Raw genomic sequence first — 11,747 nt, 5'->3', positions numbered from 1 at the left:
CTCTCTTTTCCGCCCATCTCTCTCTTCTGCACCCATCTCTCTCTTCTGCCCCATCTCTCTCTTCTGCCCCATCTCCTCTTCTGCCTCCATCTCTCTCTTCTGCCCCCATCTCTCCTCTCTTGCCCCATCTCTCTCTTCTGCCCCCATCTCTCTCTTCTGCCCCATCACTCTCTTCTGCCCCATCTCTCTCTTCTGCCCCCATCTCTCTCTTCTGCCCCCCATCTCTCTCTTCTGCCCCCACCTCTCTCTTCCGCCCATCTCTCTCTTCTGCCCCCCATCTCTCTCTTCTGCCCCCCATCTCTCTCTTCTGCCCCCATCTCTCTCTTCTGCCCCCCATCTCTCTCTTCTACCCCCCATCTCTCTCTTCAGCCCCCCATCTTCTCTTCTGCCCATCTCTCTCTTCTGCCCGCCATCTCTCTGTTCTGCCCCCATCTCTCTCTTCTGCCCCCATCTCACCCTTCTGCCCCATCTCTCTCTTCTGCCCCATCTCTCTCTTCTGCCCCCATCTCTTCATCTGCCCCATCTCTCTCTTCTGCCCCCATCTCTCTCTCCGCAACCATCTCTCTCTTCTCCCCCCATCTCTCCCTTCTCCTCCCGTCTCTCCTCCCCATCTCTCTCTTCTCCCCATCTCTCTCTGCTCCCCATCTCTCTCTTCTCCCCATCTCTCTCTTCTCCCCATCTCTCTCTTCTCCCCATCTCTCTCTTCGCCCCATCTCTCTCTTCTGCCCCCATCTCTCTCTTCTGCCCCATCTCTCTCTTCTGCCCCCCATCTCTCTCTTCTGCCCCCCATCTCTCTCTTCTGCCCCCATCTCTCTCTTCTGCCCCCATTCTCTCTCTTCTCCCCCATCTCTCTCTGCTCCCCCACCTCTCTCTTCTCCCCATCTCTCTCTTCACCCCCATCTCTCTCCTCTCCCCCATCTCTCTCTTCTCCCCAAATCTCTCTCTTCTCCCCCCATCTCTCTCTTCTCCCCACCATCTCTCTCTTCTCCCCCATCTTTCTCTTCCCCCATCTCTCTCTTCCCCCATCTCTCTCTTCTCCCACCATCTCTATTTTCTCCCCATCTCTTTCTTCTCCCCCATCTCTCTCTTATCCCACATCTCTCTCTTCTCCCCATCTCTCTCTTCTCCCCATCTCTCTCTTCTCCCCATCTCTCTCTTCTCCCCATCTCTCTCTGCTCCCCCATCTCTCTCTTCTCCCCATCTCTCTCTTCTCCCCATCTCTCTCTTCTCCCCATCTCTCTCTTCGCCCCATCTCTGTCTTCTGCCCCATCTCTTTCTTCTGCCCCATCTCTCTCTTCTGCCCCATCTCTCTCTTCTGCCCCCCATCTCTCTCTTCTGCACCCATCTCTCTCTTCTGCCCCCATCTCTCTCTTCTGCCCCCATCTCTCTCTTCTGCCCCCATCTCTCTCTTCTGCCCCCCATCTCTCTCTTCTGCCCCATCTCACTCTTCTGCCCCCATCTCTCTCTTTTGCCCCATCTCTCTCTTCTGCCCCATCTCTCTCTTCTGCCCCATCACTCTCTTCTGCCCTCCATCTCTCTCTTCTGCCCCCCACCTCTCTCTTCTGCCCCCATCTCTCTCTTCTGCCCCCCATCTCTCTCTTCTGCCCCCCATCTCACTCTTCTGCCCCATCTCTCTCTTCTGCCCCCATCTCTCTCTTCTGCCCCCCATCTTTCTCTTCTGCCCCCCATCTCTCTCTTCTGCCCCATCTCTCTGTTCTGCCCCCATCTCTCACTTCTGCCCCCCATCTCTCTCTTCTGCCCCCATCTCTCCCTTCTGACCCCCATCTCTCTCTTCTGCCCCATCTCTCTCTTCTGCCCCCATCTCTCTCTTCTGCCCCATCTCTCTCTTCTGCCCCCCATCTCTCTCTTCTGCCCCATCTCTCTCTTCTGCCCCCTTCTCTCTCATCTGCCCCATCTCTGTCTTCTGCCCCCCATCTCTCTCTTCTGCCCCCATCTCTCTCTTCTCCCCCCCATCTCTCTCTTCTCCCTCCCGTCTCTCCTCCCCCATCTCTCTTTTCTCCCCCATCTCTCTCTTCCCCCCATCTCTCTCGTCATCCCCCATCTCTCTCTTCTCCCCATCTCTCTCTTCTCCCCATCTCTCTCTCCCCCATCTCTCTCCCTATCTCTCTCTCCCCATCTCTCTCTCCCCATCTCTCTCTCCCCATCTCTCTCTTCTCCCCCATCTCCCTCTTCTCCCCCCGTCTCTCTCTTCTCCCCATCTCTCTCTTCTCCCCATCTCTCTCTTCTACCCATCTCTCTCTTCTCCCCCATCTCTCTCTTCTCCCCATCTCTCTCTTCCCCATCTCTATCTTCTCCCCATCTTTCTCTTCTCCCCATCTCTCTTCTCCCCATCTCTCTCTTCCCCCCATATCTCTCTTCCCCCCATCTCTCTCTTCCTCCCATCTCTCTCTTCCCCCCCTCACTCTTCCCCCATCTCTCTCTTCCCCCCATCTCTCTCTTCCCCCATCTCTCTCTTCTCCCCATCTCTCTCTCTCCCCCCATCTCTCTCTCTCCCCCATCTCTCTGTTCTCCCCGATCTCTCTCTTCTCCCCATGTCTCTCTTCTCCCCCATCTCTCTCTTCTCCCCATCTCAGTATTCTCCCCATCTCTCTCTTCTCCCATCTCTCTTCTCCCCATCTCTCTCTTCTCCCACCATCTCTCTCTTCTCCCCCATCTCTCTCTTCTCCCCATCTCTCTCTTCTCCCCCCATCTCTCTCGTCTCTCCATCTCTCTCTCCCCATCTCTCTCTTCCCCCATCTCCCTCTTCCCCCCATCTTTGTCTTCCCCCATCTCTCTCTCCTCCCACCATCTCTCACTTCTCCCCATCTCTCTCTTCTCCCCATCTCTCTCTTCTCCCCATCTCTCTCTTCTCCCCCATCTCTCTGTTCTCCCCATCTCTCTCTTCTGCCCCATCTCTCTCTTCTGCCCCCATCTCTCTCTCCTGCCCCCCATCTCTCTCTTCTGCACCCATCTCTCTCTTCTGCCCCCCATCTCTCTCTTCTGCCCCATCTCACTCTTCTGCCCCCCATCTCTCTCTTCTGCCCCACATCTCTCTCTTCTGCCCCCATCTCTCTCTTCTGCCCCATCTCTCTCTTCTGCCCTATCACTCTCTTCTGCCCCCATCTCTCTCTTCTGCCCCATCTCTCTCTTCTGCCCCCCATCTCTCTCTTCTGCCCCCCACCTCTCTCTTCTGCCCCATCTCTCTCTTCTGCCCCCATCTCTCTATTCTGCCCCCCATCGCTCTGTTCTGCCTCCCATCACTCTCTTCTCCCCATCTCTCTCTTCTTCCCCATCTCTCTCTTCTCCCCCATCTCTCTCCTCTCCCCCATCTCTCTCTTCTCCCCACCATCTCTCTCATCTCCCCATCTCTCTCTTCTCCCCATCTCTCTCTTCTCCCCATCTCTCTCTTCCCCCGATCTCTCTCTTCTCCCCATCTCTCTCTTCTCCCCATCTCTCTCTTCTCCCCATCTCTCTCTTCTCCCCATCTCTCTCTCCCCCATCTCTCTCTTCCCCCATCTCTCTCTTCCCCCCATCTCTCTCTTCGCCCCCATCTCTCTCTTCTGCCGCCATCTCTCTCTTCTGCCCCCATCTCTCTCTTCTGCCCCCCATCACTCTCTTCTGCCCCCATCTCTCTCTTCCCCCCATCACTCTCTTCTGCCCCCATCTCTCTCTTCCCCCCATCTCTCTCTTCTCCCCATCTCTCTCTTCCCCCGATCTCTCTCTTCTCCCCCATCTCTCTCTTCTCCCCATCTCTCTCTTCTCCCCATCTCTCTCTTCTCCCCATCTCTCTCTCCCCCATCTCTCTCTTCCCCCCATCTCTCTCTTCCCCCCATCTCTCTCTTCGCCCCCATCTCTCTCTTCTGCCGCCATCTCTCTCTTCTGCCCCCATCTCTCTCTTCTGCCCCCCATCTCTCTCTTCTGCCCCCCATCTCTCTCTTCTGCCCCCCATCTCTCTCTCCTGCCCCCCACCTCTCTCTTCTGCCCCCCATCTCTCTCTTCTGCCCCATCTCTCTCTTCTGCCCCATCTCTCTCTTCTGCCCCCCATCGCTCTCTTCTGCCCCCCATCTTTCTCTTCTGCCCCCCATCTCTCTCTTCTGCACCCCATCTCTCTCTTTTGCCCCATCTCTCTCTTCTGCCCCATCTCTCTCTTCTGCCCCCATCTGTCTCTTCTGCCCCCCATCTCACTCTTCTGCCCCATCTCTCTCTTCCCCCATCTCTCTCTTCCTCCCATCTCTCTCTTCTCCCACCATCTCTCTCTTCTGCCCCATCTCTCTCTTCTCCCCCATCTCTCTCTTCTCCCCATCTCTCTCTTCTCCCCATCTCTCTCTTCTCCCCATCTCTCTCTTCTCCCCCATCTCTCTCTTCTGCCCCCATCTCTCTCTTCTCCCCCATCTCTCTCTTCCGCCCCCCTCTCTCTCTTCTGCACCCATCTCTCTCTTCTGCCCCCATCTCTCTCTTCTGCCCCATCTCTCTCTTTTGCCTCCATCTCTCTCTTCTGCCCCCATCTCTCTCTTCTGCCCCATCCCTCTCTTCTGCCCCATCTCTCTCTTCTGCCCCATCACTCTCTTCTGCCCCATCTCTCTCTTCTGCCCCCATCTCTCTCTTCTGCCCCCATCTCTCTCTTCTGCCCCCCACCTCTCTCTTCTGCCCCCATCTCTCTCTTCTGCCCCCCATCTCTCTCTTCTGCCCCCCATCTCTCTCTTCTGCCCCCCATCTCTCTCTTCTGCCCCCCATCTCTCTCTTCTGCCCCCCATCTCTCTCTTCTTCCCCATCTCTCTCTTCTCCCCATCTCTCTCCTCTCCCCCATCTCTCTCTTCTCCCCACCATCTCTCTCATCTCCCCATCTCTCTCTTCTCCCCATCTCTCTTCCCCCATCTCTCTCTTCTCCCCCATCTCTCTCTTCTCCCCATCTCTCTCTTCTCCCCATCTATCTCTTCTCCCCATCTCTCTCTCCCCATCTCTCTCTTCCCCCATCTCTCTCTTCCCCCCATCTCTCTCTTCGCCCCCATCTCTCTCTTCTGCCCCCATCTCTCTCTTCTGCCCCATCTCTCTCTTCTGCCCCATCACTCTCTTCTGCCCCATCTCTCTCTTCTGCCCCCCATCTCTCTCTTCTGCCCCCATCTCTCTCTACTGCCCCCCATCTCTCTCTTCTGCCCCCCACCTCTCTCTTCTGCCCCATCTCTCTCTCCTGCCCCCCACCTCTCTCTTCTGCCCCCCATCTCTCTCTTCTGCCCCATCTCTCTCTTCTGCCCCCCATCTCTCTCTTCTGCCCCCCATCGCTCTCTTCTGCCCCCCATATTTCTCTTCTGCCCCCCACCTCTCTCTTCTGCACCCCATCTCTCTCTTTTGCCCCATCTCTCTCTTCTGCCCCCATCTGTCTCTTCTGCCCCCCATCTCACTCTTCTGCCCCCATCTCTCTCTTCCCCATCTCTCTCTTCCTCCCATCTCTCTCTTCTCCCACCATCTCTCTCTTCTGCCCCATCTCTCTCTTCTCTCCCATCTCTCTCTTCTCTCCCATCTCTCTCTTCTCCCCATCTCTCTCTTCTGCCCCATCTCTCTCTTCTGCCCCCCATCTCTCTCTTCTGCCCCCCATCGCTCTCTTCTGCCCCCCATATTTCTCTTCTGCCCCCCACCTCTCTCTTCTGCACCCCATCTCTCTCTTTTGCCCCATCTCTCTCTTCTGCCCCATCTGTCTCTTCTGCCCCCCATCTCACTCTTCTGCCCCCATCTCTCTCTTCCCCATCTCTCTCTTCCTCCCATCTCTCTCTTCTCCCACCATCTCTCTCTTCTGCCCCATCTCTCTCTTCTCTCCCATCTCTCTCTTCTCCCCATCTCTCTCTTCTCCCCCATCTCTCTCTTCTCCCCCATCTCTCTCTTCTCCCCATCTCTCTCTTCTCCCCATCTCTCTCTTCTCCCCCTTCTCTCTCTTCTGCCCCCATCTCTCTCTTCTGCCCCCATCTCTCTCTTCTGCACCCCATCTCTCTTTTTTGCCCCATCTCTCTCTTCTGCCCCCATCACTCTCTTCTGCCCCCATCTCTCTCTTCTGCCCCCATCTCTCTCTTCTGCCCCCCATCTCTCTCTTCTGCCCCCATCTCTCTCTTCTGCCCCCCACCTCTCTCTTCTGCCCCATCTCTCTCTCCTGCCCCCCACCTCTCTCTTCTGCCCCATCTCTCTCTTCTGCCCCATCTCTCTCTTCTGCCCCCCATCTCTCTCTTCTGCCCCCCATCGCTCTCTTCTGCCCCCCATATTTCTCTTCTGCCCCCCACCTCTCTCTTCTGCACCCCATCTCTCTCTTTTGCCCCATCTCTCTCTTCTGCCCCATCTCTCTCTTCTGCCCCCATCTCTCTCTTCCCCATCTCTCTCTTCTGCCCCCCATCGCTATCTTCTGCCCCCCATATTTCTCTTCTGCCCCCCATCTCACTCTTCTGCCCCCCATCTCTCTCTTCCCCATCTCTCTCTTCCTCCCATCTCTCTCTTCTCCCACCATCTCTCTCTTCTCTCCCATCTCTCTCTTCTCCCCATCTCTCTCTTCTCCCCATCTCTCTCTTCTGCCCCCATCTCTCTCTTCTGCCTCCATCTCTCTCTTCTGCCCCATCTCTCTCTTCTGCCCCATCTCTCTCTTCTGCCCCATCACTCTCTTCTGCCCCATCTCTCTCTTCTGCCCCATCTCTCTCTTCTGCCCCATCTCTCTCTTCTGCCCCATCTCTCTCTTCTGCCCCCCACCTCTCTCTTCTGCCCCATCTCTCTCTTCTGCCTCCATCTCTCTATTCTGCCCCCCATCTCTCTCTTCTGCCCCCCATCTCTCTCTTCTGCCCCCGATCTCTCTCTTCTGCCCCCCATCTCTCTCTTCAGCCCCCCATCTTTCTCTTCTGCCCCCATCTCACTCTTCTGCCCCCCATCTCTCTGTTCTGCCTCCATCTCTCTCTTCTGCCCCCATCTCGCCCTTCTGCCCCCCATCTCTCTCTTCTGCCCCATCTCTCTCTTCTGCCCCCATCTCTCTCTTCTGCCCCATCTCTCTCTTCTGCCCCCCATCTCTCTCTTCTGCCCCATCTCTCTCTTCTGCCCCCATCTCTCTCATCTGCCCCATCTCTCTCTTCTGCCCCATCTCTCTCTTCTGCAACCCATCTCTCTCTTCTCCCCCCCATCTCTCTCTTCTCCCTCCCGTCTCTCCTCCCCCATCTCTCTCTTCTCCCCATCTCTCTCTGCTCCCCATCTCTCTCTTCTCCCCATCTCTCTCTTCTCCCCATCTCTCTCTGCTCCCCCATCTCTCTCTTCGCCCCATCTCTCTCTTCTGCCCCCATCTCTCTCTTCTGCCCCATCTCTCTCTTCTGCCCCCCATCTCTCTCTTCTGCCCCCCATCTCTCTCTTCTGCCCCATCTCTCTCTTCTGCCCCCCATTCTCTCTCTTCTGCCCCCATCTCTCTCTTCTGCTCCCCATCACTCTCTTCTGCCCCCATCTCTCTCTTCTGCCCCCATCTCTCTCTTCTGCTCCCCATCACTCTCTTCTGCCCCCATCTCTCTCTTCTGCCCCCATCTCTCTCTTCTGCCCCCCATCTCTCTCTTCTGCCCCCCATCTCTCTCTTCTGCCCCCCACCTCTCTCTTCTGCCCCATCTCTCTCTTCTGCCCCCATCTCTCTCTTCTGCCCCCCATCGCTCTCTTCTGCCCCCCATCTTTCTCTTCTGCCCCCCATCTCTCTCTTCTGCCCCATCTCTCTCTTTTGCCCCATCTCTCTCTTCTGCCCCATCTCTCTCTTCTGCCCCATCTCTCTCTTCTGCCCCCCATCTCACTCTTCTGCCCCCATCTCTCTCTTCTGCCCCCATCTCTCTCTTCTGCCCCATCTCTCTCTTCTGTCCCCCATCTCTCTCTTCTGCCCCATCTCTCTCTTCTGCCCCCATCTCTCTCTACTGCCCCCATCTCTTTCTTCTGCCCCATCTCTCCCTTCTGCCCCATCTCTCTCTTCTGCCCCATCTCCCTCTTCTGCCCCATCTCTCTCTTCTGCCCCCATCTCTCTCTTCTGCCCCATTTCTCTCTTCTGCCCCCATCTGTCTCTTCTGCCCCCCATCTCTCTCTTCTGCCCCCCGACTCTCTCTTCTAACCCATCGCTCTCTTCTCCCCCCATCTCTCTCTTCTCCCACCATCTCTCTCTTCTCCCCATCTCTCTCTTCTCCCCATCTCTCTCTCCCCCTTCTCTCTCTCCCCATCTCTCTCTCCCCCCATCTCTCTCTCCCCATCTCTCTCTCGCCCCATCTCTCTCTTCTTCCCCATCTCTCTTCTTCCCCCATCTCTCTCTTCTCCCCATCTCTCTCTTCTCCCCATCTCTCTCTCTCCCCCCATCTCTCTCTTCTCCCCATCTTTCTCTTCCCCTCATCTCTCTCTTCCCCATCTCTCTCTTCCCCCATCTCTCTCTTCCCCCCATCTCTCTCTTCTCTCCATCTCTCTCTCTCCCCCATCTCTCTCTTCTCCCCATCTCTCTCTTCTCCCCATCTCTCTCTTCTCCCCATCTCTCCCTTTCTCCCATCTCTCTCGTCTCCCCCATCTCTCTCTTCTCCCCCATCGCACTCTTCTACCCATCTCTCTGTTCTCCCCATCTCTCTGTTCTCCCCATCTCTCTCTTCTCCCCATCGCACTCTTCTACCCATCTCTCTGTTCTCCCCATCTCCCTCTTCTCCCCCATCTCTCTCTTCTCCCCCATCGCTCCCTTCTCCCCATCTCTCTTCTCCCCATCTCTCTCTTCTCCCCGCATCTCTCTCTTCTCCCCATCTCTCTCTTCTCCCCGCATCTCTCTCTTCTCCACCATCTCTTTCTTCTCCCCATCTCTCTCTTCTCCCCGCATCTCTCTCTTCTCCACCATCTCTCTCTTCTCCCCATCTCTCTCTTTTCCCCCATCTCTCTCGTCTCCCCCATCTCTCTCTTCTCCCCCATCGCACTCTTCTACCCATCTCTCTGTTCTCCCCATCTCTCTCTTCTCCCCCATCTCTCTCTTCTCCCCATCTCTCTCTTCTCCCCATCTCTCTCTTCTCCCCATCTCCCTCTCCTCCCCATCTCTCTCTTCTCCCCATCTCTCTCTGCTCCCCCCATCTCTCTCTTCTCCCCATCTCTCTCTTCTCCCCATCTCTCTCTGCTCCCCCCATCTCTCTCTTCTCCCCATCTCGCTCTCCCCATCTCTCTCTTCTCCCCCATCTCTCTATTCTCCCCCATCTCTCTCTTCCTCCCATCTCTGTCTTCCCCCCCTCACTCTTCCCCCATCTCTCTCTTCCCCCATCTCTCTCTTCCCCATCTCTCTCTTCTCCCCATCTCTCTCTCTCCCCCCATCTCTCTCTCTCCCCATCTCTCTGTTCTCCCCGATCTCTCTCTTCTCCCCATGTCTCTCTTCTCCCCATCTCTCTCTTCTCCCCATCTGTCCTCTCCCCATCTCTCTCTTCTCCCCATCTCTCTTCTCCCCCATCTCTCTCTTCTCCCACCATCTCTCTCTTCTCCCCCATCTCTCTCTTCTCCCCATCTCTCTCTTCTCCCCCCATCTCTCTCTTCTCTCCATCTCTCTCTCCCCATCTCTCTCTTCCCCCATCTCTCTCTTCCCCCCATCTTTGTCTTCCCCCATCTCTCTCTCCTCCCACCATCTCTCACTTCTCCCCATCTCTCTCTTCTCCCCATCTCTCTCTTCTCCCCATCTCTCTCTTCTCCCCCATCTCTCTGTTCTCCCCATCTCTCTCTTCTGCCCCATCTCTCTCTTCTGCCCCCATCTCTCTCTCCTGCCCCCCATCTCTCTCTTCTGCACCCATCTCTCTCTTCTGCCCCCCATCTCTCTCTTCTGCCCCATCTCACTCTTCTGCCCCCCATCTCTCTCTTCTGCCCCACATCTCTCTCTTCTGCCCCCCATCTCTCTCTTCTGCCCCATCTCTCTCTTCTGCCCTATCACTCTCTTCTGCCCCCATCTCTCTCTTCTGCCCCATCTCTCTCTTCTGCCCCCCATCTCTCTCTTCTGCCCCCACCTCTCTCTTCTGCCCCATCTCTCTCTTCTGCCCCATCTCTCTATTCTGCCCCCCATCGCTCTGTTCTGCCTCCCATCACTCTCTTCTCCCCATCTCTCTCTTCTTCCCCCTACTCTCTTCACCCCCATCTCTCTCCTCTCCCCCATCTCTCTCTTCTCCCACCATCTCTCTCATCTCCCCATCTCTCTCTTCTCCCCATCTCTCTCTTCTCCCCATCTCTCTCTTCCCCCGATCTCTCTCTTCTCCCCCATCTCTCTCTTCTCCCCATCTCTCTCTTCTCCCCATCTCTCTCTTCTCCCCATCTCTCTCTCCCCCATCTCTCTCTTCCCCCCATCTCTCTCTTCCCCCCATCTCTCTCTTCGCCCCCATCTCTCTCTTCTGCCGCCATCTCTCTCTTCTGCCCCCATCTCTCTCTTCTGCCCCCATCACTCTCTTCTGCCCCCATCTCTCTCTTCTGCCCCCATCTCTCCCTTCTGCCCCCCATCTCTCTCTCCTGCCCCCCACCTCTCTCTTCTGCCCCCCATCTCTCTCTTCTGCCCCATCTCTCTCTTCTGCCCCATCTCTCTCTTCTGCCCCCCATCGCTCTCTTCTGCCCCCCATCTTTCTCTTCTGCCCCCCATCTCTCTCTTCTGCACCCCATCTCTCTCTTTTGCCCCATCTCTCTCTTCTGCCCCATCTCTCTCTTCTCCCCCCTTCTGTCTCTTCTGCCCCCATCTCACTCTTCTGCCCCATCTCTCTCTTCCCCATCTCTCTCTTCCTCCCATCTCTCTCTTCTCCCACCAGCTCTCTCTTCTGCCCCATCTCTCTCTTCTCCCCCCATCTCACTCTTCTCCCCATCTCTCTCTTCTCCCCATCTCTCTCTTCTCCCATCTCTCGCTTCTCCCCCATCTCTCTCTTCTGCCCCCATCTCTCTCTTCTCCCCCATCTCTCTCTTCCGCCCCCTCTCTCTCTTCTGCACCCATCTCTCTCTTCTGCCCCCATCTCTCTCTTCTGCCCCATCTCTCTCTTTGCCTCCATCTCTCTCTTCTGCCCCCATCTCTCTCTTCTGCCCCATCCCTCTCTTCTGCCCCCATCTCTCTCTTCTGCCCCATCACTCTCTTCTGCCCCATCTCTCTCTTCTGCCCCCACCTCTCTCTTCTGCCCCATCTCTCTCTTCTGCCCCCCACCTCTCTCTTCTGCCCCATCTCTCTCTTCTGCCCCCATCTCTCTCTTCTGCCCCCCATCTCTCTCTTCTGCCCCCCATCTCTCTCTTCTGCCCCCCATCTCTCTCTTCTGCCCCCATCTCTCTCTTCTTCCCCATCTCTCTCTTCTCCCCATCTCTCTCCTCTCCCCCATCTCTCTCTTCTCCCCACCATCTCTCTCATCTCCCCCATCTCTCTCTTCTCCCCATCTCTCTCTTCTCCCCATCTCTCTCTTCCCCCCATCTCTCTCTTCTCCCCCATCTCTCTCTTCTCCCCATCTCTCTCTTCTCCCCATCTATCTCTTCTCCCCATCTCTCTCTCCCCATCTCTCTCTTCCCCCCATCTCTCTCTTCCCCCCATCTCTCTCTTCGCCCCCATCTCTCTCTTCTGCCCCCATCTCTCTCTTCTGCCCCATCTCTCTCTTCTGCCCCCATCACTCTCTTCTGCCCCCATCTCTCTCTTCTGCCCCCATCTCTCTCTTCTGCCCCCCATCTCTCTCTTCTGCCCCCCCATCTCTCTCTTCTGCCCCCCACCTCTCTCTTCTGCCCCATCTCTCTCTCCTGCCCCCCACCTCTCT

The sequence above is a fragment of the Somniosus microcephalus genome, unplaced genomic scaffold, assembly GCF_052327205.1.
Source record: "Somniosus microcephalus isolate GS21.2 unplaced genomic scaffold, FLI_Smic_1.0 unresolved_chr5, whole genome shotgun sequence".
NCBI classification, from domain to species: domain Eukaryota; kingdom Metazoa; phylum Chordata; class Chondrichthyes; order Squaliformes; family Somniosidae; genus Somniosus; species Somniosus microcephalus.
This window is presented reverse-complemented; position numbering follows the sequence as displayed.